The sequence below is a fragment of the Misgurnus anguillicaudatus genome, chromosome 14, assembly GCF_027580225.2.
Source record: "Misgurnus anguillicaudatus chromosome 14, ASM2758022v2, whole genome shotgun sequence".
Classification (NCBI taxonomy): Eukaryota; Metazoa; Chordata; class Actinopteri; order Cypriniformes; family Cobitidae; genus Misgurnus; species Misgurnus anguillicaudatus.
The window spans coordinates 5,812,993-5,838,514 of record NC_073350.2 but is presented as its reverse complement, the minus strand read 5'-3'; the positions used below and the strand labels follow the sequence as shown (position 1 = coordinate 5,838,514).

The 25,522-nt window shown below is 45.4% G+C and overlaps 31 non-coding genes across 31 annotated transcripts; all 31 read right to left on the bottom strand.

Moving 5' to 3' along the window:
* Positions 1-250: 250 nt before the first annotated feature.
* trnac-gca (transfer RNA cysteine (anticodon GCA)) lies at positions 251-322 on the bottom strand. The gene has a single exon. It is a non-coding gene; the product is annotated as a tRNA-Cys (tRNA).
* A 482-nt stretch (positions 323-804) lies between these two features.
* On the bottom strand, positions 805-886 carry trnas-gcu (transfer RNA serine (anticodon GCU)). The gene has a single exon. It is a non-coding gene; the product is annotated as a tRNA-Ser (tRNA).
* Positions 887-1,691: 805 nt separating this feature from the next.
* Positions 1,692-1,764, bottom strand: trnav-aac (transfer RNA valine (anticodon AAC)). The gene has a single exon. It is a non-coding gene; the product is annotated as a tRNA-Val (tRNA).
* An 820-nt stretch (positions 1,765-2,584) lies between these two features.
* On the bottom strand, positions 2,585-2,656 carry trnac-gca (transfer RNA cysteine (anticodon GCA)). The gene has a single exon. It is a non-coding gene; the product is annotated as a tRNA-Cys (tRNA).
* A 482-nt stretch (positions 2,657-3,138) lies between these two features.
* trnas-gcu (transfer RNA serine (anticodon GCU)) lies at positions 3,139-3,220 on the bottom strand. The gene has a single exon. It is a non-coding gene; the product is annotated as a tRNA-Ser (tRNA).
* A 1,047-nt stretch (positions 3,221-4,267) lies between these two features.
* trnav-aac (transfer RNA valine (anticodon AAC)) lies at positions 4,268-4,340 on the bottom strand. The gene has a single exon. It is a non-coding gene; the product is annotated as a tRNA-Val (tRNA).
* An 821-nt stretch (positions 4,341-5,161) lies between these two features.
* On the bottom strand, positions 5,162-5,233 carry trnac-gca (transfer RNA cysteine (anticodon GCA)). Its single transcript has one exon. It is a non-coding gene; the product is annotated as a tRNA-Cys (tRNA).
* Positions 5,234-5,715: 482 nt separating this feature from the next.
* trnas-gcu (transfer RNA serine (anticodon GCU)) lies at positions 5,716-5,797 on the bottom strand. Its single transcript has one exon. It is a non-coding gene; the product is annotated as a tRNA-Ser (tRNA).
* Positions 5,798-6,602: 805 nt separating this feature from the next.
* On the bottom strand, positions 6,603-6,675 carry trnav-aac (transfer RNA valine (anticodon AAC)). Its single transcript has one exon. It is a non-coding gene; the product is annotated as a tRNA-Val (tRNA).
* Positions 6,676-8,729: 2,054 nt separating this feature from the next.
* trnas-gcu (transfer RNA serine (anticodon GCU)) lies at positions 8,730-8,810 on the bottom strand. The gene has a single exon. It is a non-coding gene; the product is annotated as a tRNA-Ser (tRNA).
* An 805-nt stretch (positions 8,811-9,615) lies between these two features.
* trnav-aac (transfer RNA valine (anticodon AAC)) lies at positions 9,616-9,688 on the bottom strand. The gene has a single exon. It is a non-coding gene; the product is annotated as a tRNA-Val (tRNA).
* Positions 9,689-10,463: 775 nt separating this feature from the next.
* Positions 10,464-10,535, bottom strand: trnac-gca (transfer RNA cysteine (anticodon GCA)). Its single transcript has one exon. It is a non-coding gene; the product is annotated as a tRNA-Cys (tRNA).
* Positions 10,536-11,017: 482 nt separating this feature from the next.
* trnas-gcu (transfer RNA serine (anticodon GCU)) lies at positions 11,018-11,099 on the bottom strand. The gene has a single exon. It is a non-coding gene; the product is annotated as a tRNA-Ser (tRNA).
* Positions 11,100-11,904: 805 nt separating this feature from the next.
* On the bottom strand, positions 11,905-11,977 carry trnav-aac (transfer RNA valine (anticodon AAC)). The gene has a single exon. It is a non-coding gene; the product is annotated as a tRNA-Val (tRNA).
* Positions 11,978-12,795: 818 nt separating this feature from the next.
* Positions 12,796-12,867, bottom strand: trnac-gca (transfer RNA cysteine (anticodon GCA)). Its single transcript has one exon. It is a non-coding gene; the product is annotated as a tRNA-Cys (tRNA).
* Positions 12,868-13,349: 482 nt separating this feature from the next.
* On the bottom strand, positions 13,350-13,431 carry trnas-gcu (transfer RNA serine (anticodon GCU)). Its single transcript has one exon. It is a non-coding gene; the product is annotated as a tRNA-Ser (tRNA).
* Positions 13,432-14,236: 805 nt separating this feature from the next.
* trnav-aac (transfer RNA valine (anticodon AAC)) lies at positions 14,237-14,309 on the bottom strand. The gene has a single exon. It is a non-coding gene; the product is annotated as a tRNA-Val (tRNA).
* Positions 14,310-15,084: 775 nt separating this feature from the next.
* Positions 15,085-15,156, bottom strand: trnac-gca (transfer RNA cysteine (anticodon GCA)). Its single transcript has one exon. It is a non-coding gene; the product is annotated as a tRNA-Cys (tRNA).
* A 482-nt stretch (positions 15,157-15,638) lies between these two features.
* trnas-gcu (transfer RNA serine (anticodon GCU)) lies at positions 15,639-15,720 on the bottom strand. The gene has a single exon. It is a non-coding gene; the product is annotated as a tRNA-Ser (tRNA).
* Positions 15,721-16,767: 1,047 nt separating this feature from the next.
* On the bottom strand, positions 16,768-16,840 carry trnav-aac (transfer RNA valine (anticodon AAC)). Its single transcript has one exon. It is a non-coding gene; the product is annotated as a tRNA-Val (tRNA).
* Positions 16,841-17,660: 820 nt separating this feature from the next.
* On the bottom strand, positions 17,661-17,732 carry trnac-gca (transfer RNA cysteine (anticodon GCA)). The gene has a single exon. It is a non-coding gene; the product is annotated as a tRNA-Cys (tRNA).
* Positions 17,733-18,214: 482 nt separating this feature from the next.
* Positions 18,215-18,295, bottom strand: trnas-gcu (transfer RNA serine (anticodon GCU)). The gene has a single exon. It is a non-coding gene; the product is annotated as a tRNA-Ser (tRNA).
* Positions 18,296-19,100: 805 nt separating this feature from the next.
* trnav-aac (transfer RNA valine (anticodon AAC)) lies at positions 19,101-19,173 on the bottom strand. Its single transcript has one exon. It is a non-coding gene; the product is annotated as a tRNA-Val (tRNA).
* Positions 19,174-19,993: 820 nt separating this feature from the next.
* Positions 19,994-20,065, bottom strand: trnac-gca (transfer RNA cysteine (anticodon GCA)). Its single transcript has one exon. It is a non-coding gene; the product is annotated as a tRNA-Cys (tRNA).
* A 482-nt stretch (positions 20,066-20,547) lies between these two features.
* Positions 20,548-20,629, bottom strand: trnas-gcu (transfer RNA serine (anticodon GCU)). Its single transcript has one exon. It is a non-coding gene; the product is annotated as a tRNA-Ser (tRNA).
* An 805-nt stretch (positions 20,630-21,434) lies between these two features.
* Positions 21,435-21,507, bottom strand: trnav-aac (transfer RNA valine (anticodon AAC)). The gene has a single exon. It is a non-coding gene; the product is annotated as a tRNA-Val (tRNA).
* An 820-nt stretch (positions 21,508-22,327) lies between these two features.
* On the bottom strand, positions 22,328-22,399 carry trnac-gca (transfer RNA cysteine (anticodon GCA)). Its single transcript has one exon. It is a non-coding gene; the product is annotated as a tRNA-Cys (tRNA).
* A 481-nt stretch (positions 22,400-22,880) lies between these two features.
* trnas-gcu (transfer RNA serine (anticodon GCU)) lies at positions 22,881-22,962 on the bottom strand. The gene has a single exon. It is a non-coding gene; the product is annotated as a tRNA-Ser (tRNA).
* An 805-nt stretch (positions 22,963-23,767) lies between these two features.
* On the bottom strand, positions 23,768-23,840 carry trnav-aac (transfer RNA valine (anticodon AAC)). Its single transcript has one exon. It is a non-coding gene; the product is annotated as a tRNA-Val (tRNA).
* Positions 23,841-24,660: 820 nt separating this feature from the next.
* Positions 24,661-24,732, bottom strand: trnac-gca (transfer RNA cysteine (anticodon GCA)). The gene has a single exon. It is a non-coding gene; the product is annotated as a tRNA-Cys (tRNA).
* Positions 24,733-25,214: 482 nt separating this feature from the next.
* On the bottom strand, positions 25,215-25,296 carry trnas-gcu (transfer RNA serine (anticodon GCU)). Its single transcript has one exon. It is a non-coding gene; the product is annotated as a tRNA-Ser (tRNA).
* Between the last annotated feature and the right edge of the window lie 226 nt (positions 25,297-25,522).

Genomic DNA, 25,522 nt, shown 5'->3' with positions numbered 1-25,522 from the left:
CTGAAGTGCCGCAGTCCTGCAGATTTTACTTCCAACCCTGATTAAACCTCATCCACCTGTAGTTCTCAGGTGAGCCTTCAGACCGTGGTTAGCCGATTCATGTGTGCTTGATTTGAGCTGGAGCTAAACTCTGCAGGGCTGCTGCACTCCAGGACCGACGTTTGCCTACCCCTACGTTAAAAGGATCCAGGATGAACTTTGAATTAGAAATATTGGTGTGCCAAACTATGAACATACAGGCTTACAGCCAAGGGGGCACCCGGATTTGAACCGGGGACCTCTTGATCTGCAGTCAAATGCTCTACCACTGAGCTATACCCCCTCTGAGAAGACATGTGGCCGAAGAATTGAAAAAGGATCATGTGTTATACTTCACCACAGTTAAAGCTGTCGTGATAATGTCCAAGTGAACCGTTAGACCTCCCTATCTGCGTTTAAACGCTCTAGCACTGACCTATAGAAATTGTGCTAGAGACAACGTATGTTTTCAACCATTCCGCTAATGTTTTTCAGTTGTTATGATTCAGGTTCTGTTCCTCTTACAGCAAACATCAACAAAGGAACCGCTCAACAGAGTCTTTACCACTTTCTAGAATCTAGACAGTTGGCACATAGCATGGACTTTAGAGTCTGAAAACACTCAAGTGTCCCCCAGAGACTCTGGCATGTAAAGACTTCAAAACTGGTGAAAAGAAAACGCGTTGCTTTCTCTACTGGCTAGCAGACCACATCTACAGGTGTGAGACGCAACGCAACCTGCGGCAATCTTGCATCTTAAAGACAGTTCAGTATCACAACGACAGACGACGAGGATGGGATTCGAACCCACGCGTGCAGAGCACAATGGATTAGCAGTCCATCGCCTTAACCACTCGGCCACCTCGTCACGTGAAACTTCCCTGGAACCCCTGCCGTTGCGCATTTTGCGATTCCTAAATTGCCAGCAAGTACGTAGTAGGGTGCATCAAATTGTTTCCGTTGTTGATGTAATTAAACGTTATCTTTTAGAAAGAGTTCATTTTGGCCTAACATAAGGTAAACGCCTGAGGAGAACTGTGCATGAGCAATCCATCGCCTTAGACATGTTTAGTAATAATATCAAGGACTGACCTTTAATTGATTGGGGTTCTTTTTCAAAATTGTTTTCAACGGATTTCAACATGAAACAGGTAAAAACCAAACGAGACATTCAAGACTTTATGTAAAGGGAACAAGAGGTTTTCATTGGCTTATCAACACAGCCAACTGGCTGGGTATTGTTGACTAAACCTCAGTACGCTTACCCGCCGTACGTTCAACTAACACTTACCGAAGATCAGGTTTACAATAACGTGCATCAAACTGATGTAACTGTTGAGGTAGTTAAATCAACATGACCAAAACCCTGTCATATGTCTAACAAAGTGTTTATTTCAGTCAAACCGAGGACTTTTTGTGATAACCACATCACCACAGAAACCTGTTCATTTGGATTCTTTGGTTATTTTGATAGATTTGGCCACACATTTTCTCTCTGTGCAACACTCCCCAAAGGGGCAACGCTTTTCGCCCACTTGCGAACTGGCCACCTTTCATGCGTGAAGCAAATATGACGGGCGGAACTGTGTGTAACTTTAAAAGTGCTTCATGACACAAGGAGTAACGTGTCTCAAGAAAGGCATTTAACTCGCAGCGTATCAAAAGGAAGGCGCTGTTTCTGCCCGGTTTCGAACCGAGGACCTTTCGGGTGTTAGGCGAACGTGATAACCACTACACTACAGATACCTAGACGCTGTGACACTTGGTTGATTTAACAGATTTTGTCACATATTTTGCGGTCGTTTGAAGGAACCGCACAAACTGTATGAGAAAGGCGGCGCATTTCCCAGGAATGCATGGATGCTTCTTCTGAAACCTGCAAACAGCCACACACTTCTTAGTTCGGGTATCTCCCCCGATTTGTTTCAGACGTGAAGTTTGAGCAGTCAAGTCGCAGCTCTGCGATCTGACCGAATAGTGCAGATATCTCCAAACCTGCTCCTGGTCGGCTACCGTCCTGCAGACTTCAGTTTCAACCCACCTCCAACACACCTGCCTGTAATTATCAAGCAATCCTGAACACCTTGATTAGCTGCTTCAGCTATGTTTCATTGGGGTTGGAGCTAAAATCTGCAAGGCGGGAGCTCACCAGGAGCAGGGTCGGAGTAGAGTGTGAGCACACAATTCGTGAGCTTTGGCTTCACGTCGCATGGGATTTACTCGTTAAGTGTACGTTGGCATTTAGCCACGACTGTGCTGAAATGGCACAGTGTATGCTCGTCTTTAGCGTTAGAACAGGGGTAGGCAACGCCGGTCCTGAAGTGCCGCAGTCCTGCAGATTTTACTTCCAACCCTGATTAAACCTCATCCACCTGTAGTTCTCAGGTGAGCCTTCAGACCGTGGTTAGCCGATTCATGTGTGCTTGATTTGAGCTGGAGCTAAACTCTGCAGGGCTGCTGCACTCCAGGACCGACGTTTGCCTACCCCTACGTTAAAAGGATCCATGATGAACTTTGAATTAGAAATATTGGTGTGCCAAAGTACGAACATACAGGCTTACAGCCAAGGGGGCACCCGGATTTGAACCAGGGACCTCTTGATCTGCAGTCAAATGCTCTACCACTGAGCTATACCCCCTCTGAGAAGACATGTGGCCGAAGAATTGAAAAAGGATCATGTGTTATACTTCACCACAGTTAAAGCTGTCGTGATAATGTCCAAGTGAACCGTTAGACCTCCCTATCTGCGTTTAAACGCTCTAGCACTGACCTATAGAAATTGTGCTAGAGACAACGTATGTTTTCAACCATTCCGCTAATGTTTTTCAGTTGTTATGATTCAGGTTCTGTTCCTCTTACAGCAAACATCAACAAAGGAACCGCTCAACAGAGTCTTTACCACTTTCTAGAATCTAGACAGTTGGCACATAGCATGGACTTTAGAGTCTGAAAACACTCAAGTGTCCCCCAGAGACTCTGGCATGTAAAGACTTCAAAACTGGTGAAAAGAAAACGCGTTGCTTTCTCTACTGGCTAGCAGACCACATCTACAGGTGTGAGACGCAACGCAACCTGCGGCAATCTTGCATCTTAAAGACAGTTCAGTATCACAACGACAGACGACGAGGATGGGATTCGAACCCACGCGTGCAGAGCACAATGGATTAGCAGTCCATCGCCTTAACCACTCTGCCACCTCGTCACGTGAAACTTCCCTGGAACCCCTGCCGTTGCGCATTTTGCGATTCCTAAATTGCCAGCAAGTACGTAGTAGGGTGCATCAAATTGTTTCCGTTGTTGATGTAATTAAACGTTATCTTTTAGAAAGAGTTCATTTTGGCCTAACATAAGGTAAACGCCTGAGGAGAACTGTGCATGAGCAATCCATCGCCTTAGACATGTTTAGTAATAATATCAAGGACTGACCTTTAATTGATTGGGGTTCTTTTTCAAAATTGTTTTCAACGGATTTCAACATGAAACAGGTAAAAACCAAACGAGACATTCAAGACTTTATGTAAAGGGAACAAGAGGTTTTCATTGGCTTATCAACACAGCCAACTGGCTGGGTATTGTTGACTAAACCTCAGTACGCTTACCCGCCGTACGTTCAACTAACACTTACCGAAGATCAGGTTTACAATAACGTGCATCAAACTGATGTAACTGTTGAGGTAGTTAAATCAACATGACCAAAACCCTGTCATATGTCTAACAAAGTGTTTATTTCAGTCAAACCGAGGACTTTTTGTGATAACCACATCACCACAGAAACCTGTTCATTTGGATTCTTTGGTTATTTTGATAGATTTGGCCACACATTTTCTCTCTGTGCAACACTCCCCAAAGGGGCAACGCTTTTCGCCCACTTGCGAACTGGCCACCTTTCATGCGTGAAGCAAATATGACGGGCGGAACTGTGTGTAACTTTAAGGGGCAGTTTCCCGGACAGGGATTAGACTAGTCCTAGACTAAACTAAATGTAAGAGCTGTCCAAACTGAAAACAACTTGCACTGACATATCTTAAAATACATCAGTGCTCTTTGTTTTGCCTTAAAATGCTCACAAGTAAGGTTTTTAGTAAGGCATGTTTGTTAAAACTAGTTATATTTCCTAATTAAACTAAGGCCTAGTCCTGGTTTAAACTAATCCCTGTTCGGGAAACCACCCCAAAAAGTGCTTCATGACACAAGGAGTAACGTGTCTCAAGAAAGGCATTTAACTCGCAGCGTATCAAAAGGAAGGCGCTGTTTCTGCCCGGTTTCGAACCGAGGACCTTTCGCGTGTTAGGCGAACGTGATAACCACTACACTACAGAAACCTAGACACTGTGACACTTGGTTGATTTAACAGATTTTGTCACATATTTTGGCGGTCGTTTGAAGGAACCGCACAAACTGTATGAGAAAGGCGGCGCATTTCCCAGGAATGCATGGATGCTTCTTCTGAAACCTGCAAACAGCCACACACTTCTTAGTTCGGGTATCTCCCCCGATTTGTTTCAGACGTGAAGTTTGAGCAGTCAAGTCGCAGCTCTGCGATCTGACCGAATAGTGCAGGTATCTCCAAACCTGCTCCTGGTCGGCTACCGTCCTGCAGACTTCAGTTTCAACCCACCTCCAACACACCTGCCTGTAATTATCAAGCAACCCTGAACACCTTGATTAGCTGCTTCAGCTATGTTTCATTGGGGTTGGAGCTAAAATCTGCAAGGCGGGAGCTCACCAGGAGCAGGGTCGGAGTAGAGTGTGAGCACACAATTCGTGAGCTTTGGCTTCACGTCGCATGGGATTTACTCGTTAAGTGTACGTTGGCATTTAGCCACGACTGTGCTGAAATGGCACAGTGTATGCTCGTCTTTAGCGTTAGAACAGGGGTAGGCAACGCCGGTCCTGAAGTGCCGCAGTCCTGCAGATTTTACTTCCAAGCCTGATTAAACCTCATCCACCTGTAGTTCTCAGGTGAGCCTTCAGACCTTGGTTAGCCGATTCATGTGTGCTTGATTTGAGCTGGAGCTAAACTCTGCAGGGCTGCTGCACTCCAGGACCGACGTTTGCCTACCCCTACGTTAAAAGGATCCAGGATGAACTTTGAATTAGAAATATTGGTGTGCCAAACTACGAACATACAAGCTTACAGCCAAGGGGGCACCCGGATTTGAACCGGGGACCTCTTGATCTGCAGTCAAATGCTCTACCACTGAGCTATACCCCCTCTGAGAAGACATGTGGCCGAAGAATTGAAAAAGGATCATGTGTTATACTTCACCACAGTTAAAGCTGTCGTGATAATGTCCAAGTGAACCGTTAGACCTCCCTATCTGCGTTTAAACGCTCTAGCACTGACCTATAGAAATTGTGCTAGAGACAACGTATGTTTTCAACCATTCCGCTAATGTTTTTCAGTTGTTATGATTCAGGTTCTGTTCCTCTTACAGCAAACATCAACAAAGGAACCGCTCAACAGAGTCTTTACCACTTTCTAGAATCTAGACAGTTGGCACATAGCATGGACTTTAGAGTCTGAAAACACTCAAGTGTCCCCCAGAGACTCTGGCATGTAAAGACTTCAAAACTGGTGAAAAGAAAACGGGTTGCTTTCTCTACTGGCTAGCAGACCACATCTACAGGTGTGAGACGCAACGCAACCTGCGGCAATCTTGCATCTTAAAGACAGTTCAGTATCACAACGACAGACGACGAGGATGGGATTCGAACCCACGCGTGCAGAGCACAATGGATTAGCAGTCCATCGCCTTAACCACTCGGCCACCTCGTCACGTGAAACTTCCCTGGAACCCCTGCCGTTGTGCATTTTGCGATTCCTAAATTGCCAGCAAGTACGTAGTAGGGTGCATCAAATTGTTTCCGTTGTTGATGTAATTAAACGTTATCTTTTAGAAAGAGTTCATTTTGGCCTAACATAAGGTAAACGCCTGAGGAGAACTGTGCATGAGCAATCCATCGCCTTAGACATGTTTAGTAATAATATCAAGGACTGACCTTTAATTGATTGGGGTTCTTTTTCAAAATTGTTTTCAACGGATTTCAACATGAAACAGGTAAAAACCAAACGAGACATTCAAGACTTTATGTTAAGGGAACAAGAGGTTTTCATTGGCTTATCAACACAGCCAACTGGCTGGGTATTGTTGACTAAACCTCAGTACACTTACCCGCCGTACGTTCAACTAACACTTACCGAAGATCAGGTTTACAATAACGTGCATCAAACTGATGTAACTGTTGAGGTAGTTAAATGAACATGACCAAAACCCTGTCATATGTCTAACAAAGTGTTTATTTCAGTCAAACCGAGGACTTTTTGTGATAACCACATCACCACAGAAACCTTTTCATTTGGATTCTTTGGTTATTTTGATAGATTTGGCCACACATTTTCTCTCTGTGCAACACTCCCCAAAGGGGCAACGCTTTTCGCCCACTTGCGAACTGGCCACCTTTCATGCGTGAAGCAAATATGACGGGCGGAACTGTGTGTAACTTTAAAAGTGCTTCATGACACAAGGAGTAACGTGTCTCAAGAAAGGCATTTAACTCGCAGCGTATCAAAAGGAAGGCGCTGTTTCTGCCCGGTTTTGAACCGAGGACCTTTCGCGTGTTAGGCGAACGTGATAACCACTACACTACAGAAACCTAGACGCTGTGACCCTTGGTTGATTTAACAGATTTTGTCACATATTTTGCGGTCGTTTGAAGGAACCGCACAAACTGTATGAGAAAGGCGGCGCATTTCCCAGGAATGCATGGATGCTTCTTCTGAAACTGCAAACAGCCACACACTTCTTAGTTCGGGTATCTCCCCCGATTTGTTTCAGACGTGAAGTTTGAGCAGTCAAGTCACAGCTCTGCGATCTGACCGAATAGTGCAGGTATCTCCAAACCTGCTCCTGGTCGGCTACCGTCCTGCAGACTTCAGTTTCAACCCACCTCCAACACACCTGCCTGTAATTATCAAGCAACCCTGAACACCTTGATTAGCTGCTTCAGCTATGTTTCATTGGGGTTGGAGCTAAAAGGTGTGTTCGACTTCATGCGGCACTGCGCAGACCGATCGGTGGCTGACTTGAAGCAGTGTATTCCGGTTAGTAATTTTGTCCGACTTAAGCTGGCGCTGCAGGCACGTGACTGTGTCATGTGGTTTTTAAGTACCGCGAGAGCGATTCGAGATCAGCCGCCGGAGTCAGCCAGCGCAGCTTGCGAAGAGGAGCTGCACGGGCTGTAATGACGACACAGCTGCTTCACGATTGGTCGGATTCACCACATGACAACAATCACGTGTGTTTCGTGTTTCTTTTCACGCCCTCAGTTCCACAAATGCTCACAAATCTGTATTTTTATAACAGTTAAAGCTATTTTCATGTAGTCGCGATGTTATATTGTGTCATCTTTATCAAATAAAATGGATAAAAAACGTAGACCCCACTACATTGGTATTTAAATAATATATGCTTATGTTGAACTTTATTATTGTAAAAACAGATGCTGTAAGCCTCTTCAGTTCCACTCATGCTCATAAACGGACATTTAAAACAGTATAATTCACTTTTTATGTAGTTTACATCTTACAAATCATGTTTAATGCGATTAAGCAAGCAAACTGCACGTGATCAGCCATCCCTGACGTAAATGCAGCAAACTACGGGAACCACAGCGCGTCCGACTTCACGTCTCCGTTTTCAGCTCCTCCCCACCTGCACGCGGCTAATCTCGCCGATCGGTTACATCCAGCCACAGCCGATGTCGAACACACCTATTATCTGCAAGGCGGGAGCTCACCAGGAGCAGGGTCGGAGTAGAGTGTGAGCACTAAAATTCGTGAGCTTTGGCTTCACGTCGCATGGGATTTACTCGTTAAGTGTACGTTGGCATTTAGCCACGACTGTGCTGAAATGGCACAGTGTATGCTCGTCTTTAGCGTTAGAACAGGGGTAGGCAACGCCGGTCCTGAAGTGCCGCAGTCCTGCAGATTTTACTTCCAACCCTGATTAAACCTCATCCACCTGTAGTTCTCAGGTGAGCCTTCAGACCTTGGTTAGCCGATTCATGTGTGCTTGATTTGAGCTGGAGCTAAACTCTGCAGGGCTGCTGCACTCCAGGACCGACGTTTGCCTACCCCTACGTTAAAAGGATCCAGGATGAACTTTGAATTAGAAATATTGGTGTGCCAAACTACGAACATACAGGCTTACAGCCAAGGGGGCACCCGGATTTGAACCGGGGACCTCTTGATCTGCAGTCAAATGCTCTACCACTGAGCTCCACAGTTAAAGCTGTCGTGATAATGTCCAAGTGAACCGTTAGACCTCCCTATCTGCCTTTAAACGCTCTAGCACTGACCTATAGAAATTGTGCTAGAGACAACGTATGTTTTCAACCATTCCGCTAATGTTTTTCAGCTGTTATGATTCAGGTTCTGTTCCTCTTACAGCAAACATCAACAAAGGAACCGCTCAACAGAGTCTTTACCACTTTCTAGAATCTAGACAGTTGGCACATAGCATGGACTTTAGAGTCTGAAAACACTCAAGTGTCCCCCAGAGACTCTGGCATGTAAAGACTTCAAAACTGGTGAAAAGAAAACGCGTTGCTTTCTCTACTGGCTAGCAGACCACATCTACAGGTGTGAGATGCAGCGCACCCTGCGGCAATCTTGCATCTTAAAGACAGTTCAGTATCATAACGACAGACGACGAGGATGGGATTCGAACCCACCGCGCAGAGCACAATGGATTAGCAGTCCATCGCCTTAACCACTCGGCCACCTCGTCACGTGAAACTTCCCTGGAACCCCTGCCGTTGCGCATTTTGCGATTCCTAAATTGCCAGCAAGTACGTAGTAGGGTGCATCAAATTGTTTCCGTTGTTGATGTAATTAAACGTTATCTTTTAGAAAGAGTTCATTTTGGCCTAACATAAGGTAAACGCCTGAGGAGAACTGTGCATGAGCAATCCATCGCCTTAGACATGTTTAGTAATAATATCAAGGACTGACCTTTAATTGATTGGGGTTCTTTTTCAAAATTGTTTTCAATGGATTTCAACATGAAACAGGCAAGAACCAAACGAGACATTTAAGACTTTATGTAAAGGGAACAAGAGGTTTTCATTGGCTTATCTATACAGCCAACTGGCTGGGTAATGTTGACTAAACCTCAGTACACTTACCCGCCGTACGTTCAACTAACACTTACCGAAGATCAGGTTTACAATAACGTGCATCAAACTGATGTAATTGTTGAGGTAGTTAAATCAACGTGCCCAAAACCCTGTCATATCTCTAACAAACTGTTTATTTCAGTCGAACCGCGGACGTTTTGTGATAACCACATCACCACAGAAACCTGTTCATTTGGATTCTTTGGTTATTTTGATAGATTTGGCCACACATTTTCTCTCTGTGCAACACTCCCCAAAGGGGCAACGCTTTTCGCCCACTTGCGAACTGGCCACCTTTCATGCGTGAAGCAAATATGACGGGCGGAACTGTGTGTAACTTTAAAAGTGCTTCATGACACAAGGAGTAACGTGTCTCAAGAAAGGCATTTAACTCGCAGCGTATCAAAAGGAAGGCGCTGTTTCTGCCCGGTTTCGAACCGAGGACCTTTCGCGTGTTAGGCGAACGTGATAACCACTACACTACAGAAACCTAGATGCTGTGACACTTGGTTGATTTAACAGATTTTGTCACATATTTTGCGGTCGTTTGAAGGAACCGCACAAACTGTATGAGAAAGGCGGCGCATTTCCCAGGAATGCATGGATGCTTCTTCTGAAACCTGCAAACAGCCACACACTTCTTAGTTCGGGTATCTCCCCCGATTTGTTTCAGACGTGAAGTTTGAGCAGTCAAGTCGCAGCTCTGCGATCTGACCGAATAGTGCAGGTATCTCCAAACCTGCTCCTGGTCGGCTACCGTCCTGCAGACTTCAGTTTCAACCCACCTCCAACACACCTGCCTGTAATTATCAAGCAACCCTGAACACCTTGATTAGCTGCTTCAGCTATGTTTCATTGGGGTTGGAGCTAAAATCTGCAAGGCGGGAGCTCACCAGGAGCAGGGTCGCATGGGATTTACTCGTTAAGTGTACGTTGGCATTTAGCCACGACTGTGCTGAAATGGCACAGTGTATGCTCGTCTTTAGCGTTAGAACAGGGGTAGGCAACGCCGGTCCTGAAGTGCCGCAGTCCTGCAGATTTTACTTCCAACCCTGATTAAACCTCATCCACCTGTAGTTCTCAGGTGAGCCTTCAGACCGTGGTTAGCCGATTCATGTGTGCTTGATTTGAGCTGGAGCTAAACTCTGCAGGGCTGCTGCACTCCAGGACCGACGTTTGCCTACCCCTACGTTAAAAGGATCCAGGATGAACTTTGAATTAGAAATATTGGTGTGCCAAACTACGAACATACAGGCTTACAGCCAAGGGGGCACCCGGATTTGAACCAGGGACCTCTTGATCTGCAGTCAAATGCTCTACCACTGAGCTATACCCCCTCTGAGAAGACATGTGGCCGAAGAATTGAAAAAGGATCATGTGTTATACTTCACCACAGTTAAAGCTGTCGTGATAATGTCCAAGTGAACCGTTAGACCTCCCTATCTGCGTTTAAACGCTCTAGCACTGACCTATAGAAATTGTGCTAGAGACAACGTATGTTTTCAACCATTCCGCTAATGTTTTTCAGTTGTTATGATTCAGGTTCTGTTCCTCTTACAGCAAACATCAACAAAGGAACCGCTCAACAGAGTCTTTACCACTTTCTAGAATCTAGACAGTTGGCACATAGCATGGACTTTAGAGTCTGAAAACACTCAAGTGTCCCCCAGAGACTCTGGCATGTAAAGACTTCAAAACTGGTGAAAAGAAAACGCGTTGCTTTCTCTACTGGCTAGCAGACCACATCTACAGGTGTGAGACGCAACGCAACCTGCGGCAATCTTGCATCTTAAAGACAGTTCAGTATCACAACGACAGACGACGAGGATGGGATTCGAACCCACGCGTGCAGAGCACAATGGATTAGCAGTCCATCGCCTTAACCACTCGGCCACCTCGTCACGTGAAACTTCCCTGGAACCCCTGCCGTTGCGCATTTTGCGATTCCTAAATTGCCAGCAAGTACGTAGTAGGGTGCATCAAATTGTTTCCGTTGTTGATGTAATTAAACGTTATCTTTTAGAAAGAGTTCATTTTGGCCTAACATAAGGTAAACGCCTGAGGAGAACTGTGCATGAGCAATCCATCGCCTTAGACATGTTTAGTAATAATATCAAGGACTGACCTTTAATTGATTGGGGTTCTTTTTCAAAATTGTTTTCAACGGATTTCAACATGAAACAGGTAAAAACCAAACGAGACATTCAAGACTTTATGTAAAGGGAACAAGAGGTTTTCATTGGCTTATCAACACAGCCAACTGGCTGGGTATTGTTGACTAAACCTCAGTACGCTTACCCGCCGTACGTTCAACTAACACTTACCGAAGATCAGGTTTACAATAACGTGCATCAAACTGATGTAACTGTTGAGGTAGTTAAATCAACATGACCAAAACCCTGTCATATGTCTAACAAAGTGTTTATTTCAGTCAAACCGAGGACTTTTTGTGATAACCACATCACCACAGAAACCTGTTCATTTGGATTCTTTGGTTATTTTGATAGATTTGGCCACACATTTTCTCTCTGTGCAACACTCCCCAAAGGGGCAACGCTTTTCGCCCACCTGCGAACTGGCCACCTTTCATGCGTGAAGCAAATATGACGGGCGGAACTGTGTGTAACTTTAAAAGTGCTTCATGACACAAGGAGTAACGTGTCTCAAGAAAGGCATTTAACTCGCAGCGTATCAAAAGGAAGGCGCTGTTTCTGCCCGGTTTCGAACCGAGGACCTTTCGGGTGTTAGGCGAACGTGATAACCACTACACTACAGATACCTAGACGCTGTGACACTTGGTTGATTTAACAGATTTTGTCACATATTTTGCGGTCGTTTGAAGGAACCGCACAAACTGTATGAGAAAGGCGGCGCATTTCCCAGGAATGCATGGATGCTTCTTCTGAAACCTGCAAACAGCCACACACTTCTTAGTTCGGGTATCTCCCCCGATTTGTTTCAGACGTGAAGTTTGAGCAGTCAAGTCGCAGCTCTGCGATCTGACCGAATAGTGCAGATATCTCCAAACCTGCTCCTGGTCGGCTACCGTCCTGCAGACTTCAGTTTCAACCCACCTCCAACACACCTGCCTGTAATTATCAAGCAATCCTGAACACCTTGATTAGCTGCTTCAGCTATGTTTCATTGGGGTTGGAGCTAAAATCTGCAAGGCGGGAGCTCACCAGGAGCAGGGTCGGAGTAGAGTGTGAGCACACAATTCGTGAGCTTTGGCTTCACGTCGCATGGGATTTACTCGTTAAGTGTACGTTGGCATTTAGCCACGACTGTGCTGAAATGGCAGTGTATGCTCGTCTTTAGCGTTAGAACAGGGGTAGGCAACGCCGGTCCTGAAGTGCCGCAGTCCTGCAGATTTTACTTCCAACCCTGATTAAACCTCATCCACCTGTAGTTCTCAGGTGAGCCTTCAGACCTTGGTTAGCCGATTCATGTGTGCTTGATTTGAGCTGGAGCTAAACTCTGCAGGGCTGCTGCACTCCAGGACCGACGTTTGCCTACCCCTACGTTAAAAGGATCCAGGATGAACTTTGAATTAGAAATATTGGTGTGCCAAACTACGAACATACAGGCTTACAGCCAAGGGGGCACCCGGATTTGAACCGGGGACCTCTTGATCTGCAGTCAAATGCTCTACCACTGAGCTATACCCCCTCTGAGAAGACATGTGGCCGAAGAATTGAAAAAGGATCATGTGTTATACTTCACCACAGTTAAAGCTGTCGTGATAATGTCCAAGTGAACCGTTAGACCTCCCTATCTGCGTTTAAACGCTCTAGCACTGACCTATAGAAATTGTGCTAGAGACAACGTATGTTTTCAACCATTCCGCTAATGTTTTTCAGTTGTTATGATTCAGGTTCTGTTCCTCTTACAGCAAACATCAACAAAGGAACCGCTCAACAGAGTCTTTACCACTTTCTAGAATCTAGACAGTTGGCACATAGCATGGACTTTAGAGTCTGAAAACACTCAAGTGTCCCCCAGAGACTCTGGCATGTAAAGACTTCAAAACTGGTGAAAAGAAAACGCGTTGCTTTCTCTACTGGCTAGCAGACCACATCTACAGGTGTGAGACGCAACGCAACCTGCGGCAATCTTGCATCTTAAAGACAGTTCAGTATCACAACGACAGACGACGAGGATGGGATTCGAACCCACGCGTGCAGAGCACAATGGATTAGCAGTCCATCGCCTTAACCACTCTGCCACCTCGTCACGTGAAACTTCCCTGGAACCCCTGCCGTTGCGCATTTTGCGATTCCTAAATTGCCAGCAAGTACGTAGTAGGGTGCATTAAATTGTTTCCGTTGTTGATGTAATTAAACGTTATCTTTTAGAAAGAGTTCATTTTGGCCTAACATAAGGTAAACGCCTGAGGAGAACTGTGCATGAGCAATCCATCGCCTTAGACATGTTTAGTAATAATATCAAGGACTGACCTTTAATTGATTGGGGTTCTTTTTCAAAATTGTTTTCAACGGATTTCAACATGAAACAGGTAAAAACCAAACGAGACATTCAAGACTTTATGTAAAGGGAACAAGAGGTTTTCATTGGCTTATCAACACAGCCAACTGGCTGGGTATTGTTGACTAAACCTCAGTACGCTTACCCGCCGTACGTTCAACTAACACTTACCGAAGATCAGGTTTACAATAACGTGCATCAAACTGATGTAACTGTTGAGGTAGTTAAATCAACATGACCAAAACCCTGTCATATGTCTAACAAAGTGTTTATTTCAGTCAAACCGAGGACTTTTTGTGATAACCACATCACCACAGAAACCTGTTCATTTGGATTCTTTGGTTATTTTGATAGATTTGGCCACACATTTTCTCTCTGTGCAACACTCCCCAAAGGGGCAACGCTTTTCGCCCACTTGCGAACTGGCCACCTTTCATGCGTGAAGCAAATATGACGGGCGGAACTGTGTGTAACTTTAAAAGTGCTTCATGACACAAGGAGTAACGTGTCTCAAGAAAGGCATTTAACTCGCAGCGTATCAAAAGGAAGGCGCTGTTTCTGCCCGGTTTCGAACCGAGGACCTTTCGGGTGTTAGGCGAACGTGATAACCACTACACTACAGATACCTAGACGCTGTGACACTTGGTTGATTTAACAGATTTTGTCACATATTTTGCGGTCGTTTGAAGGAACCGCACAAACTGTATGAGAAAGGCGGCGCATTTCCCAGGAATGCATGGATGCTTCTTCTGAAACCTGCAAACAGCCACACACTTCTTAGTTCGGGTATCTCCCCCGATTTGTTTCAGACGTGAAGTTTGAGCAGTCAAGTCGCAGCTCTGCGATCTGACCGAATAGTGCAGATATCTCCAAACCTGCTCCTGGTCGGCTACCGTCCTGCAGACTTCAGTTTCAACCCACCTCCAACACACCTGCCTGTAATTATCAAGCAACCCTGAACACCTTGATTAGCTGCTTCAGCTATGTTTCATTGGGGTTGGAGCTAAAATATGCAAGGCGGGAGCTCACCAGGAGCAGGGTCGCATGGGATTTACTCGTTAAGTGTACGTTGGCATTTAGCCACGACTGTGCTGAAATGGCACAGTGTATGCTCGTCTTTAGCGTTAGAACAGGGGTAGGCAACGCCGGTCCTGAAGTGCCGCAGTCCTGCAGATTTTACTTCCAACCCTGATTAAACCTCATCCACCTGTAGTTCTCAGGTGAGCCTTCAGACCTTGGTTAGCCGATTCATGTGTGCTTGATTTGAGCTGGAGCTAAACTCTGCAGGGCTGCTGCACTCCAGGACCGACGTTTGCCTACCCCTACGTTAAAAGGATCCAGGATGAACTTTGAATTAGAAATATTGGTGTGCCAAACTACGAACATACAGGCTTACGGCCAAGGGGGCACCCGGATTTGAACCGGGGACCTCTTGATCTGCAGTCAAATGCTCTACCACTGAGCTATACCCCCTCTGAGAAGACATGTGGCCGAAGAATTGAAAAAGGATCATGTGTTATACTTCACCACAGTTAAAGCTGTCGTGATAATATCCAAGTGAACCGTTAGACCTCCCTATCTGCGTTTAAACGCTCTAGCACTGACCTATAGAAATTGTGCTAGAGACAACGTATGTTTTCAACCATTCCGCTAATGTTTTTCAGTTGTTATGATTCAGGTTCTGTTCCTCTTACAGAAAACATCAACAAAGGAACCGCTCAACAGAGTCTTTACCACTTTCTAGAATCTAGACAGTTGGCACATAGCATGGACTTTAGAGTCTGAAAACACTCAAGTGTCCCCCAGAGACTCTGGCATGTAAAGACTTCAAAACTGGTGAAAAGAAAACGGGTTGCTTTCTCTACTGGCTAGCAGACCACATCTACAGGTGTGAGACGCAACGCAACCTGCGGCAATCTTGCATCTTAAAGACAGTTCAGTATCACAACGACAGCCGACGAGGATGGGATTCGAACCCACGCGTGCAGAGCACAATGGATTAGCAGTCCATCGCCTTAACCACTCGGCCACCTCGTCACGTGAAACTTCCCTGGAACCCCTGCCGTTGCGCATTTTGCGATTCCTAAATTGCCAGCAAGTACGTAGTAGGGTGCATCAAATTGTTTCCGTTGTTGATGTAATTAAACGTTATCTTTTAGAAAGAGTTCATTTTGGCCTAACATAAGGTAAACGCCTGAGGAGAACTGTGCATGAGCAATCCATCGCCTTAGACATGTTTAGTAATAATATCAAGGACTGACCTTTAATTGATTGGGGTTCTTTTTCAAAATTGTTTTCAACGGATTTCAACATGAAACAGGTAAAAACCAAACGAGACATTCAAGACTTTATGTTAAGGGAACAAGAGGTTTTCATTGGCTTATCAACACAGCCAACTGGCTGGGTATTGTTGACTAAACCTCAGTACACTTACCCGCCGTACGTTCAACTAACACTTACCGAAGATCAGGTTTACAATAACGTGCATCAAACTGATGTAACTGTTGAGGTAGTTAAATCAACATGACCAAAACCCTGTCATATGTCTAACAAAGTGTTTATTTCAGTCAAACCGAGGACTTTATGTGATAACCACATCACCACAGAAACGTTTTCATTTGGATTCTTTGGTTATTTTAATAGATTTGGCCACACATTTTCTCTCTGTGCAACACTCCCCAAAGGGGCAACGCTTTTCGCCCACTTGCGAACTGGCCACCTTTCATGCGTGAAGCAAATATGACGGGCGGAACTGTGTGTAACTTTAAGGGGCAGTTTCCCGGACAGGGATTAGACTAGTCCTAGACTAAACTAAATGTAAGAGCTGTCCAAACTGAAAACAACTTGCACTGACATATCTTAAAATACATCAGTGCTCTTTGTTTTGCCTTAAAATGCTCACAAGTAAGGTTTTTAGTAAGGCATGTTTGTTAAAACTAGTTATATTTCCTAATTAAACTAAGGCCTAGTCCTGGTTTAAACTAATCCCTGTTCGGGAAACCACCCCAAAAAGTGCTTCATGACACAAGGAGTAACGTGTCTCAAGAAAGGCATTTAACTCGCAGCGTATCAAAAGGAAGGCGCTGTTTCTGCCCGGTTTCGAACCGAGGACCTTTCGCGTGTTAGGCGAACGTGATAACCACTACACTACAGAAACCTAGACACTGTGACACTTGGTTGATTAAACAGATTTTGTCACATATTTTGGCGGTCGTTTGAAGGAACCGCACAAACTGTATGAGAAAGGCGGTGCATTTCCCAGGAATGCATGGATGCTTCTTCTGAAACTGCAAACAGCCACACACTTCTTAGTTCGGGTATCTCCCCCGATTTGTTTCAGACGTGAAGTTTGAGCAGTCAAGTCACAGCTCTGCGATCTGACCGAATAGTGCAGGTATCTCCAAACCTGCTCCTGGTCGGCTACCGTCCTGCAGACTTCAGTTTCAACCCACCTCCAACACACCTGCCTGTAATTATCAAGCAACCCTGAACACCTTGATTAGCTGCTTCAGCTATGTTTCATTGGGGTTGGAGCTAAAATCTGCAAGGCGGGAGCTCACCAGGAGCAGGGTCGGAGTAGAGTGTGAGCACACAATTCGTTAGCTTTGGCTTCACGTCGCATGGGATTTACTCGTTAAGTGTACGTTGACATTTAGCCACGACTGTGCTGAAATGGCACAGTGTATGCTCGTCTTTAGCGTTAGAACAGGGGTAGGCAACGCCGGTCCTGAAGTGCCGCAGTCCTGCAGATTTTACTTCCAACCCTGATTAAACCTCATCCACCTGTAGTTCTCAGGTGAGCCTTCAGACCGTGGTTAGCCGATTCATGTGTGCTTGATTTGAGCTGGAGCTAAACTCTGCAGGGCTGCTGCACTCCAGGACCGACGTTTGCCTACCCCTACGTTAAAAGGATCCAGGATGAACTTTGAATTAGAAATATTGGTGTGCCAAACTACGAACATACAGGCTTACAGCCAAGGGGGCACCCGGATTTGAACCAGGGACCTCTTGATCTGCAGTCAAATGCTCTACCACTGAGCTATACCCCCTCTGAGAAGACATGTGGCCGAAGAATTGAATAAGGATCATGTGTTATACTTCACCACAGTTAAAGCTGTCGTGATAATGTCCAAGTGAACCGTTAGACCTCCCTATCTGCGTTTAAACGCTTTAGCACTGACCTATAGAAATTGTGCTAGAGACAACGTATGTTTTCAACCATTCCGCTAATGTTTTTCAGTTGTTATGATTCAGGTTCTGTTCCTCTTACAGCAAACATCAACAAAGGAACCGCTCAACAGAGTCTTTACCACTTTCTAGAATCTAGACAGTTGGCACATAGCATGGACTTTAGAGTCTGAAAACACTCAAGTGTACCCCAGAGACTCTGGCATGTAAAGACTTCAAAACTGGTGAAAAGAAAACGCGTTGCTTTCTCTACTGGCTAGCAGACCACATCTACAGGTGTGAGATGCAGCGCAACCTGCGGCAATCTTGCATCTTAAAGACAGTTCAGTATCATAACGACAGACGACGAGGATGGGGTTCGAACCCACCGCGCAGAGCACAATGGATTAGCAGTCCATCGCCTTAACCACTCTGCCACCTCGTCACGGGAAACTTCCCTGGAACCCCTGCCGTTGCGCATTTTGCGATTCCTAAATTGCCAGCAAGTACGTAGTAGGGTGCATCAAATTGTTTCCGTTGTTGATGTAATTAAACGTTATCTTTTAGAAAGAGTTCATTTTGGCCTAACATAAGGTAAACGCCTGAGGAGAACTGTGCATGAGCAATCCATCGCCTTAGACATGTTTAGTAATAATATCAAGGACTGACCTTTAATTGATTGGGGTTCTTTTTCAAAATTGTTTTCAACGGATTTCAACATGAAACAGGTAAAAACCAAACGAGACATTCAAGACTTTATGTAAAGGGAACAAGAGGTTTTCATTGGCTTATCAACACAGCCAACTGGCTGGGTATTGTTGACTAAACCTCAGTACACTTACCCGCCGTACGTTCAACTAACACTTACCGAAGATCAGGTTTACAATAACGTGCATCAAACTGATGTAACTGTTGAGGTAGTTAAATCAACATGACCAAAACCCTGTCATATGTCTAACAAAGTGTTTATTTCAGTCGAACCGAGGACTTTTTGTGATAACCACATCACCACAGAAACCTGTTCATTTGGATTCTTTGGTTATTTTGATAGATTTGGCCACACATTTTCTCTCTGTGCAACACTCCCCAAAGGGGCAACGCTTTTCGCCCACTTGCGAACTGGCCACCTTTCATGCGTGAAGCAAATATGACGGGCGGAACTGTGTGTAACTTTAAAAGTGCTTCATGACACAAGGAGTAACGTGTCTCAAGAAAGGCATTTAACTCGCAGCGTATCAAAAGGAAGGCGCTGTTTCTGCCCGGTTTCGAACCGAGGACCTTTCGCGTGTTAGGCGAACGTGATAACCACTACACTACAGAAACCTAGACGCTGTGACACTTGGTTGATTTAACAGATTTTGTCACATATTTTGCGGTCGTTTGAAGGAACCGCACAAACTGTATGAGAAAGGCGGCGCATTTCCCAGGAATGCATGGATGCTTCTTCTGAAACCTGCAAACAGCCACACACTTCTTAGTTCGGGTATCTCCCCCGATTTGTTTCAGACGTGAAGTTTGAGCAGTCAAGTCGCAGCTCTGCGATCTGACCGAATAGTGCAGGTATCTCCAAACCTGCTCCTGGTCGGCTACCGTCCTGCAGACTTCAGTTTCAACCCACCTCCAACACACCTGCCTGTAATTATCAAGCAACCCTGAACACCTTGATTAGCTGCTTCAGCTATGTTTCATTGGGGTTGGAGCTAAAATCTGCAAGTCGGGAGCTCACCAGGAGCAGGGTCGGAGTAGAGTGTGAGCACACAATTCGTGAGCTTTGGCTTCACGTCGCATGGGATTTACTCGTTAAGTGTACGTTGGCATTTAGCCACGACTGTGCTGAAATGGCACAGTGTATGCTCGTCTTTAGCGTTAGAACAGGGGTAGGCAACGCCGGTCCTGAAGTGCCGCAGTCCTGCAGATTTTACTTCCAACCCTGATTAAACCTCATCCACCTGTAGTTCTCAGGTGAGCCTTCAGACCTTGGTTAGCCGATTCATGTGTGCTTGATTTGAGCTGGAGCTAAACTCTGCAGGGCTGCTGCACTCCAGGACCGACGTTTGCCTACCCCTACGTTAAAAGGATGCAGGATGAACTTTGAATTAGAAATATTGGTGTGCCAAACTACGAACATACAGGCTTACAGCCAAGGGGGCACCCGGATTTGAACCGGGGACCTCTTGATCTGCAGTCAAATGCTCTACGACTGAGCTATACCCCCTCTGAGAAGACATGTGGCCGAAGAATTGAAAAAGGATCATGTGTTATACTTCACCACAGTTAAAGCTGTCGTGATAATGTCCAAGTGAACCGTTAGACCTCCCTATCTGCGTTTAAACGCTCTAGCACTGACCTATAGAAATTGTGCTAGAGACAACGTATGTTTTCAACCATTCCGCTAATGTTTTTCAGTTGTTATGATTCAGGTTCTGTTCCTCTTACAGCAAACATCAACAAAGGAACCGCTCAACAGAGTCTTTACCACTTTCTAGAATCTAGACAGTTGGCACATAGCATGGACTTTAGAGTCTGAAAACACTCAAGTGTCCCCCAGAGACTCTGGCATGTAAAGACTTCAAAACTGGTGAAAAGAAAACGCGTTGCTTTCTCTACTGGCTAGCAGACCACATCTACAGGTGTGAGACGCAGCGCAACCTGCGGCAATCTTGCATCTTAAAGACAGTTCAGTATCACAACGACAGACGACAAGAATGGGATTCGAACCCACGCGTGCAGAGCACAATGGATTAGCAGTCCATCGCCTTAACCACTCGCCCACCTCGTCACGTGAAACTTCCCTGGAACCCCTGCCGTTGCGCATTTTGCGATTCCTAAATTGCCAGCAAGTACGTAGTAGGGTGCATCAAATTGTTTCCGTTGTTGATGTAATTAAACGTTATCTTTTAGAAAGAGTTCATTTTGGCCTAACATAAGGTAAACGCCTGAGGAGAACTGTGCATGAGCAATCCATCGCCTTAGACATGTTTAGTAATAATATCAAGGACTGACCTTTAATTGATTGGGGTTCTTTTTCAAAATTGTTTTCAACGGATTTCAACATGAAACAGGTAAAAACCAAACGAGACATTCAAGACTTTATGTAAAGGGAACAAGAGGTTTTCATTGGCTTATCAACACAGCCAACTGGCTGGGTATTGTTAAATAAACCTCAGTACACTTACCCGCCGTACGTTCAACTAACACTTACCGAAGATCAGGTTTACAATAACGTGCATCAAACTGATGTAACTGTTGAGGTAGTTAAATCAACATGACCAAAACCCTGTCATATGTCTAACAAAATGTTTATTTCAGTCGAACCAAGGACTTTTTGTGATAACCACATCACCACAGAAACCTGTTCATTTGGATTCTTTGGTTATTTTGATAGATTTGGCCACACATTTTCTCTCTGTGCAACACTCCCCAAAGGGGCAACGCTTTTCGCCCACTTGCGAACTGGCCACCTTTCATGCGTGAAGCAAATATGACGGGCGGAACTGTGTGTAACTTTAAAAGTGCTTCATGACACAAGGAGTAACGTGTCTCAAGAAAGGCATTTAACTCGCAGCGTATCAAAAGGAAGGAGCTGTTTCTGCCCGGTTCCGAACCGAGGACCTTTCGCGTGTTAGGCGAACGTGATAACCACTACACTACAGAATCCTAGACGCTGTGACACTTGGTTGATTTAACAGATTTTGTCACAGATTTTGCGGTCGTTTGAAGGAACCGCACAAACTGTATGAGAAAGGCGGCGCATTTCCCAGGAATGCATGGATGCTTCTTCTGAAACCTGCAAACAGCCACACACTTCTTAGTTCGGGTATCTCCCCCGATTTGTTTCAGACGTGAAGTTTGAGCAGTCAAGTCGCAGCTCTGCGATCTGACCGAATAGTGCAGATATCTCCAAACCTGCTCCTGGTCGGCTACCGTCCTGCAGACTTCAGTTTCAACCCACCTCCAACACACCTGCCTGTAATTATCAAGCAATCCTGAACACCTTGATTAGCTGCTTCAGCTATGTTTCATTGGGGTTGGAGCTAAAATCTGCAAGGCGGGAGCTCACCAGGAGCAGGGTCGGAGTAGAGTGTGAGCACACAATTCGTGAGCTTTGGCTTCACGTCGCATGGGATTTACTCGTTAAGTGTACGTTGGCATTTAGCCACGACTGTGCTGAAATGGCACAGTGTATGCTCGTCTTTAGCGTTAGAACAGGGGTAGGCAACGCCGGTCCTGAAGTGCCGCAGTCCTGCAGATTTTACTTCCAACCCTGATTAAACCTCATCCACCTGTAGTTCTCAGGTGAGCCTTCAGACCGTGGTTAGCCGATTCATGTGTGCTTGATTTGAGCTGGAGCTAAACTCTGCAGGGCTGCTGCACTCCAGGACCGACGTTTGCCTACCCCTACGTTAAAAGGATCCAGGATGAACTTTGAATTAGAAATATTGGTGTGCCAAAGTACGAACATACAGGCTTACAGCCAAGGGGGCACCCGGATTTGAACCAGGGACCTCTTGATCTGCAGTCAAATGCTCTACCACTGAGCTATACCCCCTCTGAGAAGACATGTGGCCGAAGAATTGAAAAAGGATCATGTGTTATACTTCACCACAGTTAAAGCTGTCGTGATAATGTCCAAGTGAACCGTTAGACCTCCCTATCTGCGTTTAAACGCTCTAGCACTGACCTATAGAAATTGTGCTAGAGACAACGTATGTTTTCAACCATTCCGCTAATGTTTTTCAGTTGTTATGATTCAGGTTCTGTTCCTCTTACAGCAAACATCAACAAAGGAACCGCTCAACAGAGTCTTTACCACTTTCTAGAATCTAGACAGTTGGCACATAGCATGGACTTTAGAGTCTGAAAACACTCAAGTGTCCCCCAGAGACTCTGGCATGTAAAGACTTCAAAACTGGTGAAAAGAAACACGTTGCTTTCTCTACTGGCTAGCAGACCACATCTACAGGTGTGAGACGCAACGCATCCTGCGGCAATCTTGCATCTTAAAGACAGTTCAGTATCACAACGACAGACGACGAGGATGGGATTCGAACCCACGCGTGCAGAGCACAATGGATTAGCAGTCCATCGCCTTAACCACTCTGCCACCTCGTCACGTGAAACTTCCCTGGAACCCCTGCCGTTGCGCATTTTGCGATTCCTAAATTGCCAGCAAGTACGTAGTAGGGTGCATCAAATTGTTTCCGTTGTTGATGTAATTAAACGTTATCTTTTAGAAAGAGTTCATTTTGGCCTAACATAAGGTAAACGCCTGAGGAGAACTGTGCATGAGCAATCCATCGCCTTAGACATGTTTAGTAATAATATCAAGGACTGACCTTTAATTGATTGGGGTTCTTTTTCAAAATTGTTTTCAACGGATTTCAACATGAAACAGGTAAAAACCAAACGAGACATTCAAGACTTTATGTAAAGGGAACAAGAGGTTTTCATTGGCTTATCAACACAGCCAACTGGCTGGGTATTGTTGACTAAACCTCAGTACACTTACCCGCCGTACGTTCAACTAACACTTACCGAAGATCAGGTTTACAATAACGTGCATCAAACTGATGTAACTGTTGAGGTAGTTAAATCAACATGACCAAAACCCTGTCATATGTCTAACAAAGTGTTTATTTCAGTCGAACCGAGGACTTTTTGTGATAACCACATCACCACAGAAACCTGTTCATTTGGATTCTTTGGTTATTTTGATAGATTTGGCCACACATTTTCTCTCTGTGCAACACTCCCCAAAGGGGCAACGCTTTTCGCCCACTTGCGAACTGGCCACCTTTCATGCGTGAAGCAAATATGACGGGCGGAACTGTGTGTAACTTTAAAAGTGCTTCATGACACAAGGAGTAACGTGTCTCAAGAAAGGCATTTAACTCGCAGCGTATCAAAAGGAAGGCGCTGTTTCTGCCCGGTTTCGAACCGAGGACCTTTCGCGTGTTAGGCGAACGTGATAACCACTACACTACAGAAACCTAGACGCTGTGACACTTGGTTGATTTAACAGATTTTGTCACATATTTTGCGGTCGTTTGAAGGAACTGCACAAACTGTATGAGAAAGGCGGCGCATTTCCCAGGAATGCATGGATGCTTCTTCTGAAACCTGCAAACAGCCACACACTTCTTAGTTCGGGTATCTCCCCCGATTTGTTTCAGACGTGAAGTTTGAGCAGTCAAGTCGCAGCTCTGCGATCTGACCGAATAGTGCAGGTATCTCCAAACCTGCTCCTGGTCGGCTACCGTCCTGCAGACTTCAGTTTCAACCCACCTCCAACACACCTGCCTGTAATTATCAAGCAACCCTGAACACCTTGATTAGCTGCTTCAGCTATGTTTCATTGGGGTTGGAGCTAAAATCTGCAAGTCGGGAGCTCACCAGGAGCAGGGTCGGAGTAGAGTGTGAGCACACAATTCGTGAGCTTTGGCTTCACGTCGCATGGGATTTACTCGTTAAGTGTACGTTGGCATTTAGCCACGACTGTGCTGAAATGGCACAGTGTATGCTCGTCTTTAGCGTTAGAACAGGGGTAGGCAACGCCGGTCCTGAAGTGCCGCAGTCCTGCAGATTTTACTTCCAACCCTGATTAAACCTCATCCACCTGTAGTTCTCAGGTGAGCCTTCAGACCTTGGTTAGCCGATTCATGTGTGCTTGATTTGAGCTGGAGCTAAACTCTGCAGGGCTGCTGCACTCCAGGACCGACGTTTGCCTACCCCTACGTTAAAAGGATGCAGGATGAACTTTGAATTAGAAATATTGGTGTGCCAAACTACGAACATACAGGCTTACAGCCAAGGGGGCACCCGGATTTGAACCGGGGACCTCTTGATCTGCAGTCAAATGCTCTACGACTGAGCTATACCCCCTCTGAGAAGACATGTGGCCGAAGAATTGAAAAAGGATCATGTGTTATACTTCACCACAGTTAAAGCTGTCGTGATAATGTCCAAGTGAACCGTTAGACCTCCCTATCTGCGTTTAAACGCTCTAGCACTGACCTATAGAAATTGTGCTAGAGACAACGTATGTTTTCAACCATTCCGCTAATGTTTTTCAGTTGTTATGATTCAGGTTCTGTTCCTCTTACAGCAAACATCAACAAAGGAACCGCTCAACAGAGTCTTTACCACTTTCTAGAATCTAGACAGTTGGCACATAGCATGGACTTTAGAGTCTGAAAACACTCAAGTGTCCCCCAGAGACTCTGGCATGTAAAGACTTCAAAACTGGTGAAAAGAAAACGCGTTGCTTTCTCTACTGGCTAGCAGACCACATCTACAGGTGTGAGACGCAGCGCAACCTGCGGCAATCTTGCATCTTAAAGACAGTTCAGTATCACAACGACAGACGACAAGAATGGGATTCGAACCCACGCGTGCAGAGCACAATGGATTAGCAGTCCATCGCCTTAACCACTCGGCCACCTCGTCACGTGAAACTTCCCTGGAACCCCTGCCGTTGCGCATTTTGCGATTCCTAAATTGCCAGCAAGTACGTAGTAGGGTGCATCAAATTGTTTCCGTTGTTGATGTAATTAAACGTTATCTTTTAGAAAGAGTTAATTTTGGCCTAACATAAGGTAAACGCCTGAGGAGAACTGTGCATGAGCAATCCATCGCCTTAGACATGTTTAGTAATAATATCAAGGACTGACCT